Source organism: Mobula birostris, chromosome 1 (assembly GCF_030028105.1).
Source record: "Mobula birostris isolate sMobBir1 chromosome 1, sMobBir1.hap1, whole genome shotgun sequence".
Lineage (NCBI taxonomy): Eukaryota > Metazoa > Chordata > Chondrichthyes > Myliobatiformes > Myliobatidae > Mobula > Mobula birostris.
In genome coordinates, this window is record NC_092370.1 from 26265182 (window position 1) to 26287906 (window position 22725).

The 22725-nt window shown below is 41.8% G+C and overlaps 1 protein-coding gene across 7 annotated transcripts in view; it reads left to right on the plus strand.

The window, feature by feature from the left end:
- pag1 (phosphoprotein membrane anchor with glycosphingolipid microdomains 1) overlaps positions 1–22725 on the plus strand; it is a 167218-nt gene that overhangs the window by 78058 nt on the left and 66435 nt on the right. Inside the window, exon 1 of one of the 7 annotated variants that reach the window (XM_072253029.1) lies at positions 7137–7183. The exons of 5 other annotated variants lie outside the window; for them this stretch is intronic. The gene's annotated coding sequence lies outside the window, so the exon portion shown is untranslated. Of the gene's footprint in view, positions 1–7136; positions 7184–7212; positions 7253–22725 lie in introns of those variants that run through there. One more of the 7 variants, XM_072253019.1, reaches the window with a different exon arrangement.

Below are 22725 nucleotides of genomic sequence, written 5' to 3' on the forward strand. Positions count from 1 at the left end.
TGGCTGTCCCCCTCAGCAACAAATATCTTGTTCTGGATGCTGTTGAGGGGAATGACCTGACAGGGGACGCCCACGGTGACCGGGTCTCTGGCACTGAGCCTGGAGCTGTTGTGCAGGAGAGGAGGAGGGAGAAGAGGAATGCGGTTGTCATAGGGGATTCCATAGTCAGGGGAATGGACAGGAGATTCTGTGAGCCTGATAGAGATACCCACATGGTGTGTTGCCTCCCAGGTGCCAGGGTACGGGATGTCTCGGATCGCGTCCAGAATATTCTGAAGGGGGAGGGTGAGCAGACAGTTGTCTTGGTGCATGTTGGTACTAATGACATAGATAGGACTAAGGAGGAGGTCCTGAAGAGAGATTTCCGGGAGTGAGGAAGGAAGTTGAGAAGCAGGACCTCCAGGGTAGTAATCTCAGGATTGCTACCTGTGCCACGTGCTAGCGAGGGCAAGAATAGTAGGATCAGGCAGATGAATGCGTGGCTGAGAGACTGGTGTAGGGGGCAGGGCTTCAGATTCTTGGATAATTGGGATCTCTTCTGGGGGAAGTATAACCTGTTCAAAATGAACAAGTTACACCTGAACCCGAAGGGGACCAATATCCTGGCGGGAAAGTTTAATAGAGCTGTTAGGGAGGGTTTAAACTAATTTAGCAGGCGGATGGGAACCGGAATGATAGAGCGAAGGAAGGGGAAAACAGAAATAAATCTAAGATAGTGAGCAGTAAAGATGTCAAGAAAGACAGGCAGGTGATGGGGCAAATTTGTAGCCATTGGGATGAGTCGCAGTGGAATAAAGTTGCAGTGAAATCAAAGCGAAAAGTACCAAATACTGGTCTTAATGTGTTGTACTTAAAGGCACGCAGCATAAGGAATAAGGTGGATGATCTTGTTGTACAGCTACAGATTGGCAGGTATGATATTGTGGCCATCACTGAGACGTCGCTAAAGAATGCATGTCTCTGGGAGCTGAACGTCCAAGGATACATGGTGTATCGGAAGGATAGGAAGGTAGGCAGAGGGGGAGGCGTGGCTTTATTGGTAAGAAATGATATTAAATCATTAGAAAGAGGTGATATAGGATCGGAAGGCGCAAAATCTTTATGGCTTGAGCTAAGGAATAGCAGGGGTAAAAGGACCCTGATGTCAGTTATTTATAGGCCTCCAAACAGCTGCAGGGATGTGGACTACAAATTACAACAGGAAATAGAAAAGGCTTGTCAGAAGGGCAGTGTTATTATAATTGTGGGGGATTTTAACATGCGAGTGGATTGGGAAAATCAGGTCGGCACTGGATCTCAAGAGAGAGAATTTGTAGAACGTCGGCGAGATGGCTTTTTAGAACAGCTTGTTGTTGAGCCCACTAGGGGATCGGCTGTACTGGATTGGGTATTGTGTAATGAACCGGAGGTAATTAGAGAGATTGAGGTGAAGGAACCCTTAGGAGGCAGTGATCGTAACATGATTGAGTTCACTGTGAAATTTGAAAAAGAGAAGCCGAAATCTGATGTGTCGGTATTTCAGTGGAGTAAAGGAAATTACAGTGGCACGAGAGAGGAACTGGCCAAAGTTGACTGGAAAGGGACACTGACGGGAAAGAAGGCAGAGCAGCAGTGGCTGGAGTTTATGTGAGAAGTGAGGAAGGTGCAAGACAGGTATATTCCAAAAAAGAAGTTTTCGAATGGAAAAAGGATGCAACCGTGGTTGACAAGAGAAGTCAAAGCCAAAGTTAAAGCAAAGGAGAGGGCATACAAGGAAGCAAAAATTAGTGGGAAGACAGAGAATTGGGAAATTTTTAAAAGCTTACAAAAGGAAACTAAGAAGGTCATTAAGAGGGAAAAGATTAACTGTGAAAGGAAGCTAGCAAATAATATCAAAGAGGATACTGAAAGCTTTTTCAAGTATATAAAGAGTAAAAGACATGTGAGAGTAGATATAGGGCCGAGAGAAAATGATGCTGGAGAAATTGTAATGGGAGATAAGAAGATGGTGGAGGAACTGAACGAGTATTTTGCATCAGTCTTCACTGAGGAAGACATCAGCAGTATACCGGACACTCAAGGGTGGCAGGGAAGAGAAGTGTGCGTAGTCACAGTTACGACAGAAAAAGTACTCAGGAAGCTGAATAGTCTAAAGGTAGATAAATCTCCCGGACCAGATGGAATGTACCCTCGTGTTCTGAAGGAAGTAGCTGTGGAGATTGCGGAGGCATTAGCGATGATCTTTCAAAAGTCAATAGATTCTGGCATGGTTCCGGAGGACTGGAAGATTGCAAATGTCACTCCGCTATTTAAGAAGGGGGCAAGGAAGCAAAAAGGAAATTATAGACCTGTTAGCTTGACATCGGTGGTTGGGAAGTTGTTGGAGTCGATTGTCAAGGATGAGGTTACAGAGTACCTGGAGGCATATGACAAGATAGGCAGAATTCAGCATGGATTCCTTAAAGGAAAATCCTGCCTGACAAACCTATTACAAATTTTTGAGGAAATTACCAGTAGGCTAGACAAGGAAGATAGTGGATGTTGTATATTTGGATTTTCAGAAGGCCTTTGACAAGGTGCCACACATGAGGCTACTTAACAAGGTAAGAGCCCATGGAATTACGGGAAAGTTACATACATGGATAGAGCGTTGGCTGATTGGCAGGAAACAGAGAGTGGGAATAAAGGGATCCTATTCTGGTTGGCTGCCGGTTACCGGTGGTGTTCCACAGGGGTCCGTGTTGGGGCCGCTTCTTTTTACATTGTACATCAACGATTTGGATTATGGAATAGATGGCTTTGTGGCTAAGTTTGCTGACGATATGAAGATAGGTGGAGGAGCTGGTAGTGCTGAGGAAATGGAGAGTCTGCAGAGAGACTTGGGTAGATTGGAAGAATGGGCAAAGAAGTGGCAAATGAAATACAATGTTGGAAAGTGTATGGTTATGCACTTTGGCAGAAGAAATAAATGGGCAGACTATTATTTAAATAGGGAGAGAATTCAAAGTTCTGAGATGCAACGGGACTTGGGAGCCCTTGTACAGGATACCCTTAAGGTTAACCTCCAGGTTGAGTCGGTGGTGAAGAAGGCGAATGCAAAGTTGGCATTCATTTCTAGAGGAATAGAGTATAGGAGCAGGGATGTGATGTTGAGGCTCTATAAGGCGCTGGTGAGATCTCACTTGGAGTACTGTGGGAAGTTTTGGGCTCCTTATTTAAGAAAGGATGTGCTGACGTGGGAGAGGGTACAGAGAAGATTCACTAGAATGATTTCGGGAATGAGAGGGTTAACATATGAGGAATGTTTGTCCGCTCTTGGACTGTATTCCTTGGAGTTTAGAAGAATGAGGGGAGACCTCATAGAAACAATTGGAATGTTGAAAGGCATGGACAGAATGGATGTGGCAAAGTTGTTTCCCATGATGGGGGAGTCTAGGACGAGAGGGCATGACTTAAGGATTGAAGGGCACCCATTCAGAACAGAAATGCAAAGAATTTTTTTTAGTCAGAGGGTGGTGAATCTATGGAATTTGTTGCCACGGGCAGCAGTGGAGGCCAAGTCATTGGGTGTATTTAAGGCAGAGATTGATAGGTCTCTGAGTAGCCAGGGCCTCAAAGGTTATGGTGAGAAGGCGGGAGAGTGGGACTAAATGTGATTATGGATCAGCTCATGATAAAATGGCGGAGCAGACTCGATGGGCCGAATGGCTGACTTCTGCTCCTTGGTCTTATGGAATATAGTGTAGGGAAGTGTATGGTCATGTTCTTTGCTGGAAGGAATAAAGACGTAGACTACTTTCTAAATGGGGACAATATTCAAAAATCAGAAGTGCAAAGAGACCTGGGAGACCTCTTGCAGGATTCCCTAAAGGCCATCTTGCAGGTTGAGTTGGTGGTAAGGAAGGTAAATGCAATGTTAGCATGCATTTCGAGAGCAGTAGAGTACTGAAGCAAGAATGTAATGCTGAGGCTTTATAAAGCATTGGTCAGGCCACATTTGGAGTATTGTATGCACTCTCAGAAAAAATGTGCTGGCATTAGAGAGGTTCCTGAGGAGGTTCATGAGAATGAGTCTTGGAATAAAAATGGTAAGTTATAAGGAGTGTTTGATCACTGGAATTTAGAAGAATGAGAGAGGATCTCATTGAAACCTTTTGAATATTGAAATACCGAGATGTGGAGAGAATGTTTTCTATAGTGGGGCGGGGGTCTAGAACTAGACACGGCCTTTAGAACAGAGGGTGTCCATTTAGAACAGAGATGAGGAAGAATTTCTTTAGCCAGAAGCTAATGAATCTGTGGAATTCATTGTCACAGATGGCTGTGGAAGTTATTATTGGGTATATTTAAAGTGGATGTCGATAGGCTATTAATTAATCAGGATATCAATGGTTGTGGAGAGAAGGCAGGAGGATGAGGTTGAGCCAGTAATGAATCAGCCATGAAGGAATGGCAGAGAAGAGTTGATGGGCCAAATGGCCTAATTCTGTTAGGGTGAGAGGAGGGATTCCAAAAGGACCTGAAGAGCAACTTTTTCAAACAGGATGGTGAGTAAATGCCAGAGGAAGTGACTGAGGCAGGTCAATTAATATCATTTAAGGAACACTTGGATAGATGGACGGAGGGGTGATGATTGAGCTGAATGCAGGAAATTGGGACTACCTTGGTGGACACCATAGTTAGCATGGACTTGTTGAGCTGAAGGACCTATTTCCATGCTTTATCGCTTCATGACTTTGTTTGAAGACTAATAGAAATTGTCTGTGTATTCCTCAAGAAATGTAAAGTAGATGAAGTATCCACTTATCTTTGAGAGTATAATGTATGTTATGATTTATATTTCTGCAATAATAGTACTATAATATACTTTATAGAATATGTAATACTCAGGAGTTCATCAATTTGAGTCTCATTTTTCTGTCCCTCCCCTTCACTTTTCACAATGGTGTTTACTTCTAACATCCAACTGAGAGAACAAGGCAATGATTTCTGTCCTGGTCATGTCACAGATGATGCCTGTCTGGGTGAGATTTAACAATATTTTTGTTTTTGTTTTTCCTTTGCATTTTTTTTTTTGTTGTGTGTCAGTGCATTTAAAGAACCTGAATAAGGAACAGGACAACTATTCTCCTGATACATGGTCAACTGAGGGATGACTATCCTTCTAGTTTAAAAAAAAGCCACTTGCACAATCCACTCGAAGAGCAAATGCTTGAAATCTCTGACAAATGTCAATAGGTTTTTTCCCCCTTGTTTTTCACCTTTTTAAAATAATTAGCAGTTGTCCTGAAGCTCTTGGCAGAATTAAATCTGTTATAGTCCTGCACAGAAATTTATCTGGTCATTTTTTCCTCATTGCTTTAAACTTAATACTGTTGTGGTGGTGGTTGACTGAATAGGACTGCATTTTGTTTGGAATACAGAATTTTTAATTATTTCAAAAACTTTTGTGTTTATCTAAATACTAACGTACATGGAGAATATTTCAAGCCTAGAACTGCCAGATTGAAAGGAATGTTGGGAATTGAAGTAGGTACAGCAAATTTTCCAGTAGTCTGTTGTCTTCATGTATGTAAAGAGCACTAACAGATTTTCTAAGGATGAATTCAAATGAGGACCATCTTCCTTATAGATTACAGACAAGACAAAATGTGCAGATGCTGAAAATCCAAGCAACACACACAAAATGCTGGAGGAACTCAGCAGGCCAGGCAGCACCTATGGGGGGAAAAAAGGTACATTTTTTCCATAGATGTTGCCTGGCCTGCTGAGTTCCTCCAGCATTTTGTGTGTGTTCCTTATCGTTTCTTCACTATTTGAACAAAGTACTGCACAATTACTGTTGTGCATTTGATTTTTAATCAATTAATTTACAATATATTTAAGGAAATACTGAGGGAATCAGAAAGTGATTTTAACAAAATGAGAGATCTAAATGGCATTGTGCATTTGTGTGAATGTTAGCAGTCTTCACTGGGATTAAACGGTGTGTGAAATGCTGTGTCTACTGGTGTACTAAACTCTGCAAACAACAACATAAAACAGTGAGGCAGTAAAAAAAATTGGATTGACGTTAAAAGATTATTAAAAAAATTGTAAAATCTCTCTGTAGAAGAGTACAAAAGCAGGTGAAAATTACAAATTTTTGACCCAAGTTTAATAGGACGAATGCCATATGTAATTTAAGAAATTAATAAATAGATACATTTAATGACAGAGAAATGTATACAATATACATCCTGAAGTGCATCCTTAATAATGCTTTGTGGGAATTGTAAGCTCTGAGAGTGGATCAGGTTTCTATGACAAAGGGTATAAAAATACAATTCTAAAATGTAAACGAGGGTTAAGCTCTCACTTCTGTGTTATGAGCAGAGCGCAATATTAAAAATGAGCGCAAAACAGTTATTGGGTGACAGTACCGTGGGACAATGAATCAAATTCATTTACAACTTTGACTGAACACATGAGTTCTCAGGTCAATATGGAACGGAGAAATGTTCTGTTTTCAAAAAAGGTGAAAACAAAGCTATTTTGTGTTCACTGTGATCATGGGAGATCTTCTATGTCCATTCCACATTTATTATATTTTAACAGAACATCAACTGCTTGTATGGGTAAGGTATGTCAAAGCATTATTACTCTTCAATGTTTGGAGTTTTTATCCTTTCACAATTGTATATGATTAAAGTTCTTGTTGATTACCTTCACCCTCATGGCTGTTCCATTTCATTCAAGTAGATACACTCACTAGATGTAACTTGCGTTCAGGTATTTCCACTGCATGAATATTTTGGCCAGTGGGGTACCTTAAGGATGAACTTTTGGATCTTGGCAGAAGAAATCTCTCCTTGTCTCTGTCCTAAATGGTTGACCCTTTATTCTTAAACTGTGACCCATAGCTGTAGACTCCAGTGAGGAAAATTACCTCCCAGCATTTACCTCATCGAGTCCCTCAGTAATTTTATGGGATGGAACTACTGCCATTCATGACTCTTAGCTGCCAGGAAGGGTGTGATTCTTGTGTGAACAGGAAAAACCCAAGCTTGCTGTCTCAGCTCTAGCGTAGTTACTCATCTGCACTCCAATGTGGAACTCAGAGTCCAAGAGTTGAGCTGCAGTTGCTGAATTGCTTGCTGCAATTTTCCAGCCGATGTACAGACCCTGTGAACGCACTCATGTGAATGGAGGGAACAGTGATGAGGTGGAGCATAATTCACAAAGTAATTTTCTCGTTCTTCTGATTTGCTTAAAGTATTGCGATTTCAGTAATGTAAGTCTTTAATTTTCATTCTTTTAATTGTTTTTGAATGTTTCTCAACAAAATTATACTGAAGCTTTCAAAATCCTTAATCCTTGACAGTCAGTCGTGCCTAACAGCTAGCCAATCTTTAAACTTGCTTAATTCGTATAGGTTAATTACAGAATGAGAAAAACTAGATATATTATCAGTGTTCCACGTACATTAAAACTAAGTGGAGCATACAAAGAGTCTGCATAAGGGAAGCATAAAGCATTGAATATGTGTCACTTGCATAAGGGGAAGGAAACTAGAAAAGCAGAATTATTTTGGAAGACTTGGTTACATTGGTATTCTAAAGGTCCAGTTCACAAATCTGTTTCTTCCTTCTACTTTCGGCTTGTTAGTAAGTCGTCTAAACCATGAGAATGAATACTGCCTATCTTTTAATTTTCAGTTTTTCTCATCAAATATTTTTTCGAACTATTTGTTTCAGCTATTGATTCCTGCCCCCCACCCCAAACTTACTACTTACCAAGTAGATTTATCAAGCACAATAGCCCGGGTTTTACAATGTAAAACTACTAGCCTTCACAAATTGGCAGTGAATTCGGGATTCCCATGCATGGCTCATTTGATTTGGAAGTCCTTACATTATGTTCTTCCATAAATTTCGACCACGAACAGTCTTCACCACAATCAAAGGAAATTATGACTTGCCACAATTCAAGATATTTATGCCCAGTTTTAAAATGCCATGAGAATTTTGTGCTAAATTACAAAATCGACATTTTAATGTCATTCTAAGTCACTGCTAACCGTCTGACTGACCCTAAGATAAACTATATTTGTGTACATCTTTTACTCCTTTTGAATATTTTAAATTAAAGGGTTTGCAATTATTTTGCAGGCTTAAATTTCAGTTGTTTAAATCGTAGAACTTTAGTCTTAGAACTTCATAATTTGTTAATTACAATCAAATTATTCTCTCTTTTCTGGTGTTCAGGTTGTGTGAATTATTTAAAGTGCTATTTAGATAGCATACCATCCACTGAACTCAACAATTCCTCTGGAGAGGCTCTTGATATGGTGGGTTTTGGCAAAGGGGACAGCTATTGCCAAAGAAATCACAAGATGTTTTGTCAGAAGCACTCCTCATGATCAGAGGCTGCTGATAAATACTTTTTCCATGTTCCCTGAAGGTCTTTTTTTTTATGTTAATACTCAGCAACTCTATGTCAAATATTTTCTCAGCAGGCTCAGGGTTAGAGGTGCAGAGCTGTGCTCTGAATCAGCCCAGGAGGAATTCTGCAGACCCAGCAATGCACTTTCTCAAGCCCAATATCTTCTGTGGTCTGACTGAGCAGCTGTGCTAATGCGTGTTGAATTTTGAATAATTTTGTTTTCTGTCCTCAAGGTTACGAAATTGTACTTGGCCTGCAAAATCAAAACATTTCATGCCGATGAAAAGGGTAGCTTTCAAATCTACGTTTCAGATGAACAGGTAGTCTTTGCACAAGGTTTTATTTCCAACCAGCAAATATATTTAGTGGAGCATCTTTTTAGATATGATTTAGATGGTGAAAATACCAGGAGTGTAGTTGAAGTATTGTGAATTGCCAAACTCTTCTGAGGAGCCAATTCAGCAGCTGCTTCTGCCCCAGGCCATGGATATTAGCTGAAGTGTTTTCATCTAATGTGGGAATAATAGAGCTATTTTTTGCGTGAAAATCCATTTCATGTCCTTTTCTTTGGAATGTGCTGTACATCTATGACATGAGAACAGCTTATTAGGCTGCTTTATTCACAAACTTAGTCAATATTGCTTCAGCCACAGCATAACAACATTGGATTTGATGGTAAAGCCATTCCATGACTTCACATTGTGAGGATGAAATGTTGTCAACTACCATACACATATAACCATATAACAATTACAGCACGGAAACAGGCCATCTCGGCCCTTCTAGTCCGTGCCGAACTCTTACCCTATCCTATTCCCACTGACCTGCACTCAGCCCATAGCCCTCCATTCCTTTCCTGTCCATATATCCATCCAATTTAACTTTAAACGACAACATAGAACCTGACCCAAAACACTTCTGCTGGAAGCTCATTCCACACAGCTACCACTCTCTGAGTAAAGAAGATCCCCCTCATGTTACCCCTAAACTTTTGTCCTCTAATTCTCAACCCATGCCCTCTTGTTTGAATCTTCCCCACTCTTAATGGAAAAAGTCTAACTACGTCAACCCTATCAATCCCCCTCATAATTTTAAACACCTCTATCAAGTCTCCCCTCAACCTTCTACGCTCCGAAGAATAAAGACCTAACTTGTTCAACCTTTCTCTGTAACTTAGGAGATGAAACCCAGGCAACATTTTAGTAAACCTCCTCTGTACTCTCTCAATGTTATTGACATCTTTCCTATAATTTGTTGACCAGAACTGTACACAATACTCCAGATTTGGCCTTACCAATGTCTTATACAAATTCAGCATTACATCCCAACTCCTATACTCAATGCTCTGTAGTACTCCTGACTTGTCTATTATCCTGACCTGCCACTATGCAGATGTGATCCTTCTCCTCATAACTGCTCATCGTACCTTTCATTTTTCATTTGTCCAAGTCCACAACTCTCATAATAATTCTAGTTATTAATAATTATTCATACTTTTTCCACTCGAGAGCTCCCTTTTAGAGGCCTTTATTCCTTGGGTAAGTTCAAGGTTTCATTGATCTCAATGTTACTGAGGTTTTCAATCCCAGTGGATGGTGTTGGCATGTGCGGTATCTGTAAGCAGTGTGGTTGACGGCACCAAGCTACAGAGGTACTGAGAGAATTGGCAGAAATATGGCAAATGGCTTAAAATGCAGACGGTCATTAGGGTTAAGTGTCTGTGCTGTGGGGCGTTGAAACTGAGAAGAAACGTAGCCAATGTTTATACATCTGGAACCGCATCTCAGTCACTTCTCCCTTCAGAAGATGCAATCACAAAGAACAGCATTAACAAAGTACAGGTACCCCAGTTCAAAGGAGCAGCATCCTTTTTGACTCTGTTACCAGGGATTCTTATCCTGACCACAACTCAAATGAACTGGATAAATCTGCTATTAAATCTTGCCTGCCTTCTATCCAGATCAATGTCTAATATCATTAGGTCATGTTTTCGTTGGCAATATTTTTTCTCACAGTAAAGATCAGAATATCTATAAAACATGTTTTTCTAGTTTAAATTGTGTTTGTCGATGCTGAAAATTGATTTCTAAAAATTGCAGCAGAAAAAAATAACGAATGATAGGGCACGGTACAAGTTATTTTATATTGTGTGTGTGTGTGTAAATGAAGAAATATTTTAATATATCTAAACTATATTTAATATGTTACTTCTGGTCTGAAAGAATTTACTTCCTCTACAGCTTTTCAATTGTATCTGTACAAATTGATAACATAACTGCTGGTGTAAATTTGTCATCTTATAATTACTCTCCCTTGGTGAAACAGCAAAACTGAAAAATTTATGCAAAGTGTGGTCACAGACGCAACCTCAAGATGTTAACTTGAAGTGTTTGCTATTTAAGGTGTATCATTTATATTCTGCTCTGAGCACTGATGGAGAGGCTTTCTTTGGGCTGCCAGGGCCACCAAGGACAGAGCATTATGGGAAGCTCAGCCTTTTAGAGACAGAAGGAGAAAAGTCAAAGGAGCGATAGTCACGGGGGATTGTGTTATGACGGGAGCAAAAAGATGTTTCTACATTAGGAATTGTCAGTGAGAGTACATTTTAGTTTGTTGGAAATCAGCATTTAGTTAATTTAGGAAAAACACAAAGGTAAAACAGGAATAAAATTTCAAAGTGGGAAGATCAATTTTGCTAAACTAAAGTGATTAAAGTGTAAATGGACTGGAAACAGCATATCAAAGGTAAATTGGTCCTTGAGCAATGGAGGCACTTGAGGAATAAATAAACTATATAATGTTTTGCAAAATAAATCTAACTTCCAGAAATATATGCATAGAAGATAACTTAAAGCCAAGGATGGGAACCATAACCTCAAGAGATTTGTAGATCAGAAAGCTTAGAAGAGGAAGTGTGGAAGAGTAATTAAAAGGAAAATGGGGAATGTGGAAAAAATAAAATGAAGGAAATTTCAAAAATGTTGTAAGTGCAAGATGATAACTAAAGATAGAGTAGACCAAATTAGAAAAGGAAGGTTCCTGATTTTATTGCAACTGTCTTAAAGGGAATATTGACAATGTCATTGTTAACATGAATAAATTTAAAATGTTAGATCTGAGAAATGTGACAGAAGGGCTGAGTCATTTATTATCTTTGAAAAGGCCCATCTTAGGACTATCAACTTGAAACTTGATAGGGAGCAAGTAAAGTCTGGCGTAGCAGTATTTCACTGGAGTATAGGAAATTACAGTGGGATGAGAGGAGTTGGCCAAAGTAAATTGGAAGGAGATGCTGGCAGGGATGTCAGCAGAACAGTAATTTGGTGAGTTTCTAGGGGAAAATGAGGAAGATGTATTCCAAAAATGAAGAAATACTCAAATGGCAAAAGAGTACAACTGTGGCCGACAAAGGAAGTCAAAGCCAATGTAAAAACAAAAGAGAGGGCATACAATGCCACAAAAATTAATAGCAAGGTAGAGGATTGTGAAGCTTTTAAAAACCTACAGAGAGCAACCTAAAAGATTCATTAGGAGGGAAAAGGTGAAATATGAAAGCAACTAGCAGACAATATCAAAGTGGGTAGAGTAAAGCTTTTTCAAGTATCTAAGAAAAAAATAGAAGTGAGATGAGAGTAGTTATAGGACCGTAGAAAATGAGGCTGGAGAAATAGTAACAGGGGACAAGGAGGTGGCAAGTGAATTGAATGAGTATTTTGCATCAGTCTTCACTGTGTGCCAGATATTGAAGGGTGCGAGGGAAGAGAAGTGAGTGTAAGGGAGAAGATGCTCAAAAAGCTGAAAGACCTAAGGGTACATAAGTCATCTGGACCAGATGAACTGCACCCTAGGGTTCTGAAAGAGGTAGTGGTAGAGATTGTGGAGGCATTAGTAATGATCTTTCGAAAATCATTAGACTTTGGCATGGTGCCAGAGTACAGGAGAATTGAAAATATCACCTCACTCTTTAAAGGAGGAAGGCAGCAGAAAGGAAAATTATTGACTGGTTAACCTGACCTCAGTGGCTGGAAAGAGGTTGGAGTCAATTGTTAAGGATGCGGTTATGGAGTATTGACACAGGACAAGATAGGACAAAGTCAGTAATGTTTCCTTAAGGGGAAAATATTGCCTGATGAACCAGTTGGAATTATTTGAGATTACACGTAGGATAGATAAAGGGGGTGTAGTGGATGTTGCATATTTGGACTTTCAGAAGGCTTTTGACAAGGTGCCACACGTGAGGCTGCTTACCAAGTTAAAAGCCCATGGTATTGCAGGAAAGTTACTGGCATGGTTAGAGCATTGGCTGATTGGTAGGAGGCAGCGAGTGGGAATAAAAGGATCCTTTTCTGGTGGGCTGCCAATGTCTAGCGGTGTTCTGCAGGGGTCAGTGTTGGAACTGCTTTTTATGCTGTATATCACTGATTTAGATAATGGAATAGATGGTTTGTTGCCAAGTTTGCAGACCATGCAAAGATTGGTGGAGGGGCAGGCAGTGTTGAGGAAACAGTTAGGCTGCAGAAGGACTTAGACAGGTTAGGAGTATGACAAAGTGACAAATGAAATACAGTGTTGCAAAATGCATGGTTGTGCACTTTGGTAGTAGAAATAAATGTACTGACTCTTTACTGAATGTGGAGAAAATCAAGAACTCTGAGATTTGGGAGTCCTTGTACAGAACACCCTAAAGTTTAACTTGCAGGTTGAGTCGGTGGTAAGGAATGCAATGTAATGTTAGCATTCATTTCAAGAGATCTAGAATACAAGAGCAGAGATGTGATGCTGAGGCTTTATAGGGCAATAGTGAGGCCTCTCCTTGAGTATTGTGAATAGTTTTAGGCTCTTTATCTGAGAAGAGATATGCTAGCATTGGAGAGGTTTCAGGGGAGGTTCACAAGGATGATTTCAGGAATGAGAAGTTTATCATATGAGGAACTTTTGATAGTTCTGGTCTGTATTCACTGGAATTTAGAAGGATTGATGAGGGGGAATCTCATTGAAACCTTTCGAATGTTGAAAGGCCTAGACGGAGTAGATGTGGAAAGGATGTTTCCCATGGTGGGGGTGTCTAGGACAAGAGGGCACAGCTTCAGGATAGAGGGGCATCCATTTAAAACAGAGGTGCAGAGAAATTTCTTTAGCCAGAGGGTGGTGAATTTGTGGAATTTATTACCACAGGCATCTGCAGAGGCTGTATAGTTTTTCAGGCTTTGGCTACAAAAGTGTTACCTGGGGTTTGCTAAGGATGACTTGTGTCTAAACATGGACTGATAAACCAAGTAGTTAGCTTAATTTTAATTTGTTATTGGAATCCATTTTAAAGAATATTTCAAAATAGACTGATTACTCAGGGATAGTCAGTAGAATTGAGGAAAGTTTCTGACTGATAATTTTGATGAAACTCTGAGAAAGTAACATGGAAGATATGTGGCAGTGTTTCTTGTCTAAATAGATTTTATCAAGGCTTTAGACAAAGTGCCACATGGCAAACAAGTCATTAAAAGTGTGGAATCTCATAGAGTTGGAAAATTAGGTCCTTCTTCTTAATATCCAATTTGCTAAACCGTTGTGCTTGAAGGGTGTTTATGATTCGAATAATGTGATCAGTAAGATTCCTTAGGGTTTAAAATATTGACCCTTGCTCTTTGTAACATATGTACAATATGTATAATTTTTTTTAAATTTTGGGATCATGTTAAAGAAGGTTAAAATAATTGGCCATGTGGGTGACAATATGGAAGAAAACCTGGACTGCAGGAATATACAGATGTCCAGGTTATTTGGACAGGAAAAAAAATTACATGTGGAAGTTGATCAGGAAAAGTGTATGGGGTGGTGCACAAGGCAAATGAATGCACAATAAATGCGAGGATACCAAATATTATGGGGTGAATGGAGTGAATATGGAGTTTCTATATAGATTCTTCAAAGGTAGAAAGACAAGTCAGTGTGATTTAAAAAGCTAGAAGATGTATTTGCCTTAGAAACATTGTAGTTTTGAGGAGTAAAGAGTATTACAGCACATAAATGAGCCCTTGGCAGAACCCATCCACACCAACCAAGCTGGTGCCATACCTCTCTCAACTCCTCCTATCCATGTACCTGTATAAATGCATTCTTGAATGTTGTTGGTCATAGTCATAGAATAGCATGGCACAGAAACAGGCCTGCAGCCCATATACTCTGTGCCGAGCCATTTAAACTGCCTACTTCCATCAGCCTACAGGAGGACCATAGCCTTCCATACCCCTATCATCCATGTACGTATCCAAACTTCTCAAACATTGAAAGCAAGCTCCCATCTGCTGGCAGCTTGTTCCACACTCTCACCACCCGCTGAGTGAAGGAGTTTCCCCTCATGTTCCTCTGAACTTTTCACCTTTCACCCTTAACCTAGGACCCCGAGTTGTAGTCCCAACTTTACACCTGCCTTGACCACCTCATTTCATACGTGCACCACCCTTTTGTATGAATAGTTAACCCCTCAGGTCCCTTTCAAATCTTTCACTTCTCATCTTAAACCTGTGATGTCTAGGTATTTTTTTGGTTCCCCTTCCTTGGATAATAAACAAAAGCTTTCGCTTTATCTGTCTATGCCCCTCATGATTCTGTTAGGTCGCCACGAAAGAATAATCCTAACCTGGCCGACCTATCCCTATAACTCTGGCCCTTGAGCTCTGGCAGCATCCTGATAACTCTGCACTCTTTCCAGTGTGATGATAGTTTTCTGATAATAGGGCAATCAAAACCTCGCACAATACTCCAAGTGCGGTCTCACCAACGTCTTGTTCAACTGTACCACTACATCCTGACTCCTATGTTCCATGCACCTCTGAAAGTCCAACCCTGCAGCCCTGTTGTTCGAGGTGGAAACGGGTAAGGCTGGCCAGCAGGGCTCTGGTGAATCTGTGTAGGCCAAACCCCTGTAGAGTGGATCCAATGTATTACAGAAATATTGATGAACTCATCAATGACCTACGTCCCACTGGGAGCAAAGGTCCAAGAAGATGATTGTCCATGCCCTGGCTGAAGGCTTGTATGCCAAACACTGCATTTAGCACAATATCCGCTTTCAACAAACTACTACTCCTCATCTCCCTCTGTTCCACAGCACTCCCCAATGTCCACCTTGGTTTGACTTCTCAAAATGCAGCACTTCACAGTTACCCAATTTCACTCTTTCTTGGATAAGATTACTGTGCATCAATAAACAGGGTGCAGAAGGATTTCGACTTGCTGCAGGCAAGTAGGATTAGCATAGATGGACAAAAAGGTTGACTTGGATATACTGGGCCAAAGGGCCTATTTCTGTACTGTATAACTCTGACTATCCTTTAATAGCCATGGTGTAGGATGTAAGAGCAAAGAGGGAATGCAAAAACTGTGCATAACACTGGTTAAGCCACATCGTAGATAACACATAGGATCCTGCTCGTCTCATTAAGCACAAAATGTTTGCATTGGAGAGCGGGCAGACGATTTGAGCAGTTTGCCGGGTCTAGAAAACCGTAGCCATGAGCAGGTAGTAGTCCTATCCCCTTGTCTGTCTGTCTGTCTATATCTATCTATCTGTCTGTCTATCTCTGTCTCTCTCGTCTCCCCTGCCCATCACCTCCCTCTGGTGCTCCTCCCCCTTCCCTTTATTCCATGCTCTTCTGTCCTCTCCTATCAGATTCCCCCTTCTCTGGCCCTTTATCTCTTTCACCAATCAACTTCCCAGCTCTTAACTTCACCTCCTCCCCCTCTCCCGGTCTCATTTATCATCTACTACCTTGTACTATTTCCTCTCCTTCTCCCCCACCTCCTTACTCTGACTTCTAATCTTTTATTTCCCCCAGTCACGTTGAAGGGTCTCGGCCCAAAACATCAACTGTTTACTCTTTTTCCATAGATGCTGCCTGGCCTGCTGAGTTCCTCTAGCATTTTGTGTGTATAGCTATGAGGAGGACTGGCTAAAGTAAGTTTCCTTAGAATGAAAGGCTGACGGGGGATTTAAGGTACATGAATGTAAGAGGCCTAGATAAAGGAAAGAAGTCCTTCCTTATTTACCTTAACAGAATGGTTAGAATCCATGAGAGAGTTTAAAAGGGGAGTGAGCATAAATTTCACCCAAGAGATTAGGCTGTGGAACTCACCGGCAAGGAAGGATGTTAAAGGCAATCAGATTTAAATAATACATCGTACGTGTACTTAAAGAACTGGCGCTGTGGACAATATGCTGGAAGATGGATTTAGTTTGGAGAGCTATTTATTTTGACCAGCACTGACCTTGACTGGATTTATGACTGTTTCCTGAGTAAATTTATTGATTTTCATCGAAATGTTTGAACTCACCTCTTTTCTATTCTGAACTGCTTGTTTACTTCCTTACTTACAAACTTGTCAGCAGATTCTTGAGACCATTCCAGCATTTTGCAACATTCCTAATTAAACATCAGGAAGCAATCTCCTCCCTCCATTCTGATTATTTTATAAAATTTAAAATGAAAGAGGTTCCAGTCTGGAGTTCATCAGACCTCCATCCACTTGATGTGGAAGGAGAATCAGCTTTTTGCCAGCTCCAGGATAAACAGGGTGATGGAAATTGTGGCTTAGATCTGTGAAGAATGAATGTCTATACAGCTGGAATTCTGTTATTTATTTATTTATATATATATATCTCTTCTCTCTCTCTCTCTCTCTCTCTCTCTCCTCTCTCCTCTCTCTCTCCCCCCTCCCCCACCAGAATTAACAAGGCTTTAGTTTTGTTCTCTTATTTTGTGGCATCATTCCTGGTTTGTATTCACTGCTGTGATATATCAAACCTAATTACTGTCCTGTATGCTGGCTTTCCCCTCTGTGACCATTTTGTAAAGGGTGATGTAAAGATCCATTTACTGAATTTGGTTATTCATGTAAATATATCCAGAATGTTTGGGGTAATTGCATTGGGACATTTGAATTGATCTACTTATTTGCAGTACTGGGTTAAGTCCTTCAGATATTTTTCACTGTTTAGTTAGTTAATGGTTAATCTATAAGTGCATTTACCTTTTACACAAAATTTAAAACTACATTTCTCTTCAAAGCTACCAAAAATTTTAACTTAATTCAGCAACCACAGCCAGTGAATTACTTTGAAGGTTAATTAAAGTTCAAAGTAAATTTATTATCGAAGTACATACATGTCACCATGTATAGCCCTGAGATTCTTTTTCTCACGGGCATACTCAATGAATTTGTAGAACAATCATCATAACAGAGGCAATGAAAGACCGCCCAACTAGGACGTTCAGCCAGACTGTAGAAGACAACAAATTATGAAAACACAAAAAGAAGAAATAATAGTGATAAATAAATAAGCAATAAATATTGAGAGTGTGGGCATGTGGCCAAGTGGTTAAGGCATTGGACTAGTGACCTGAAGGTTGTGAGTTCGAGCCCCAGCCGAGGGAACGTGTTGTGTCCTTGAGCAAGTCACTTAATCACACATTGCTTTGCAACGACACTGGTGCCAAGCTGTATGGGTCCTAATGCCCTTCCCTTGGACAACATTGGTGTCATGGAGAGGGGAGACTTGCAGCATGGGCAACTGCTGGTCTTCCATACAACCTTGCCCAGGGCTGCGCCCTGGAGAGTGAAGACTTTCCAGGTGCAGATCCATGGTCTCGCAAGACTAACGGATGCCTTTACTTAATATTGAGAACATGAGATGAAGAATCCTTGAGCGTGAGTTCATTAGTTGTGTGAGCGTTTCAATGACGGAGCGAGTGAAATTGTCCTCTTTGGTTCAGGAGCCTGATGGTTAAGGGGTGATCGAGCCATTGTTGGTTTTCAGTTTCTTCAGTAGGAGGAAGTACAACTTAAAACATGTCCAAAAGGTATGAGTTAGATCACTAATCCTTCAGTTTTCAGTCCAAACCGGAAATGGTAGCCTTTTTTGTACGGGTCTAATGCTGCTTTTACAACACAATTGTACAGTATTAATGTCATGTTAATTGTATTAATGTCGTTGTACGTGGCCTATCAGCGGCGTCAACTGAGCTTCACCAAGAGGGATTTCTCGCAGGTCTGCGGCGGTTATATAAAAAAGAATCTTTGAGAGTGTTTGTACGTGGCCTATCAGGAAACACCAATCCTGAGTTAAATAGCAGGGAAGGTTCAGGCATGAAAGAGAGATGCTGTCTAGCGGAGCGGTCACTGATGGAGTGATCTGAGGCAGAGTGGTAGGGCTTTGGCTCATGTGGGCTTCGGCGCTAACGGGTTGAGGCGAGGTAAGTTGCCTGTGAGGAATAGAAACAGGAAGTATGTCTGTGAGGCCAGTGTTCTGTACTGGGTGTCAGATGTGGGAAGGCTCCTGGACGGCCACATCTGTGCCAGGTGTGTCGAGCTGCAGCTCCTTAGGGACCGTGTTAGAGAACTGGAGATGCAGCTCAATGACCTTCATCTGGTCAAGGAAAGAGAGGAGCTATAGGCAAGTAATCACACCGGGGCCTTGGGAGACAGATAAGTGGGTAACAGTTCTGAGAGGGGCGGGCAGGAGTCAGATACTAGAGAATACCCCAGTGGCTGTCCCCCTCAACAGTAAGTACTCCTGTTTGAGCACTGTTGGGGGGGACGGCCTACCCGGGGGAAGCAACGATGACTGCACCTCTGGCACAGAGTCTGGCCCTGTGGCTCAGAAGGGTAGGGAAAGGAAGAGGACGGCAGCAGTGATAGGGGACTCTATAGTTAGGGGGTCAGACAGGCAATTCTGTGGACGCAGGAAAGAAAACGGATGGTAGCTTGCCTCCCAGGTGCCAGGGTCCGGGATGTTTCTGATCATATCCACAATATCCAGAAGTGGGAAGGTGAACAGCCAGAGGTCGTGGTACATATTGGTACCAACAACATGGGTAGGAAAAAGGAGGTCTTGAAAACAGACTACAGGGAGTTAGGAAGGAAGTTAAGAAGCAGGACCTCAAAGGTAGTAATCTCGGGATTACTGCCTGTGCCACGTGACAGTGAGTATAGGAATAGAATGAGGTGGAGGATAAATGCGTGGCTAAAGGATTGGAGCAGGGGGCAAGGATTCAGATTTCTGGAACATTGGGACCTCTTTTGGGACAGGCGTGACCTGTACAAAATGGATGTGTTGCACTTGAATCCCAGGGGGACCGATATCCTGGCTGGGAGGTTTGCTAAGGCTATTGGGAAAAGGTTAAACAAGAATTGCTGGGGTTGGGAACCAAACTCAATAGACGGAGGAAGGGGCAGTTGGCTCCCATTTAGAGAAAGCTTGGAGACAGTGTGAGGGGAAGGATAGGCAGGTGAAGGAGAAGGGATACGCTCAGACCAATGATTTGCGATCTGTCTATTTTAATGCAAGAAGCATCATGAACAAAGCAGATGAGGTTAGAGCATGGATCAGTGCTTGGAGCTGTGATGTTGTGGCCATTACAGAGACTTGGATGGCTCAGGGGCAAGAATAGTTACTGTGAGTGCCAGGCTTTAGATGTTTCAGAAAGGGCAGGGAGGGAGGCAAAAGAGGTGGGGGCATGGAACTGCTGATCAGAGATAGTATCACAGCTGCAGAAAAGGACGAAGACATGGAGGGATTGTCTACTGAGTCTCTGTGGGTGGAAGTTAGAAACAGGAAGGGGTCAATAAATCTACTTGGTGTTTTTTTTATAGACCACCCAATAGTAACAAGGACATCAAGGAGCAGATAGGGAGACAGATTCTGGCACGGTGTAATAACAGAGGGAGAAAAAGGAGAGTGAGAGAAAGAATGTGTGTATAAAAATAAATAACAGATGGGGTACGAGGGGGAGGTGGGGCTGTTATTTATTTTTTATACACATTCTTTCTCTCACTCTCCTTTTTCTCCCTCTGTCCCTCTGACTATACCCCTTGCCCATCCTCTGGGTTTCCCCCCCTTGTCTTTCTCCCCGGACCTCCTGTCCCATGATCCTCTCATATCCCTTTTGCCAATCACCTGTCCAGCTCTTGGCTCCATCCCTCCCCCTCCTGTCTTCTCCTATCATTTTGTATCTCCCCCTCCCACTTTCAAATCTCTTACTAACTCTTCCTTCAGTTAGTCCTGATGAAGGGTCTCTGCCTGAAACGCCGACTGTACCTCTTCCTAGAGATGCTGCCTGGCCTGCTGCGTTCACCAGCAACTTTGATGTGTGTTGCTTGAATTTCCAGCATCTGCAGAATTCCTGTTATTTTTGTTTTTGTCAAAGGCAGGTTGTGCCTTACAAGCCCGATTGAATTTTTTGAGGATGTGACGAAACATGTTGATGAAGGTAGAGCAGTAGACGTAGTGTATATGGATTTCAGCAGGGCATTTGATAAGGTACCCCATGCAAGGCTTATTGAGAAAGTAAGGAAACATGGGATCCAAGTGTACTTTGCTTTGTGGATCCAGAATTGTCTTGCTCACAGAAGGCAAAGAGTGGTTGTAGATGGGTTATATTCTGCATGGAGATCGGTGACCAGTAGTGTGCCTCGGGGATCTGTTTTGGGACCCCTTCTCTTAGTGATTTTTATAAATGACCTGGATGAGGAAGTGGAGGGATGGGTTAGTAAATTTGCTGATGACACAAAGGTTGGGAGTGTTGTGGATAGTGTGCAGGACTGTCAGAGGTTCCGGCGGAACATCAATAGGATGGAAAACTGGGCTGAGAAGCAGCAGATGGAGTTCAGCCCAGATAAGTGTGAGGTGGTTCATTTTGGTAGGTCAAATATGATGGCAGAATATACTATTAATGGTAAGACTCTTGGCAGTGTGGAGGATCAGAGGGATCTTAGGGTCCGAGTCCATAGGACACTCAAAAAGGCTGCGCAGGTTGACTCTGTGATTAAGAAAGCATACAGTGTGTTGGCTTTCATCAGTCGTGGGATTGAGTTTAAGAGCCAAGAGGTAATGTTACAGCTATATAGAATACTGGTCAGACCCCACTTGGAGTACTGTACTCAATTCTGGTCACCTCACTAGAGGAAGGATGTGGAAACTGTTGAAAGGGTGTAGAGGAGATTTATGAGGATGTTGCCTGGATTGGGGAGCATACCTTACAAAAACAGGTTGAGTGAACTAGGCCTTTGCTTGGGGTGACTGAGGATGAGAGGTGGCCTGTTAGAGGTGTTTAAGGTGATGAAAGGCATTGATCGTCAGAGGCTTTTTCCCAGGGCTGAAATGGCTAACACAAGAGGGAACAGTTTTAAGGTGCTTGGAAGTAGGTACAGTGGAGATGTCAGGGGTAAGTTTTTTTTCCGCAGAGCGTGGTGAGTGCGTGGAATAGGCTGCTTGCAACGGTGGATACAATAGAGTCTTTTAAGAGATTCCTGGATAGGTACATGCAGCTTTGAAAAATGGAGGGCTATGTGTAACCCTAGGTAATTTCGAAAGTAAGTACATGTTCGGCGCAGCATTGTGGGCTGAAGGGCCTGTATTCTGCTGTAGGTTTTCTATGTTTCTTATGTTAAGTTTTAATTGAGCTGGTGGTGTAGATGTGTGACATCAGACTGCATAAAGAAGAGGAAACAGCCTTTCGGTCTATTAAATCTTTGAGTGCCATGCTACATTGAAGCAAAACCACCACCTCCCATCTAGTTGTAAGGGGGTTTCGTCTCTTATGTTACTGCGTAGGCTCATTAAAATGGCTTCTTTGTTATGTTATACTTGGGAATGCTTCTTTGTTATGTTAAACGCTGAGAAAGTTTTTGTGCTAGCAGCTTGTTTTGGTTTAGAGTGTGATAAGAATATGTTACAAACCAATTGGGATAGTTGTTATGTTTTTGGTGTATTTGAAGATACTGTATGCGCGGGGTTTTTGGGGAGAAGGCAGGAGAGAGAGAGACAGAGGATGGACCAGGTGCTGTGATGTCCGCTAATGGGATCGGACCCCGAGGAGGGGGTTCGGCGAGGAGACGGAGACAGACTCGTGTGGAGCGTCTGGTCGGCCACCGTTGTTGGTCCCAAGCGGCGGGTCGAGGTGGTTCGAGGGGTCGCAGGATGAAGAAGGGTCCTGAGCTCCAACTGTTTGTGCACGAAGAGATTGAACTTTGATAAGTGTGGCGCCTTTTATTTTCCTTTTATATATTATTCTCTCTTAATTATATAGTTCCAGTAATATCTATAAACTGTAAATCATTTAATTGTATCTGGTGTATTGTCTGTTATTTGGGCGGGGTGGGGTACATCACACAGCTTCCACACAGACTAATTACCCAGCTTGGCAGTGCCGAAGGCTGTTTCCCTAGATGACAGCGAGCCGAGTGACCCTGAGGTTGGCTGGGTTGGGGGGGCTACATAGTTATTACAAGTAGAGTTTGTACAAGCTGTTTTCAGCTGATTCAAAA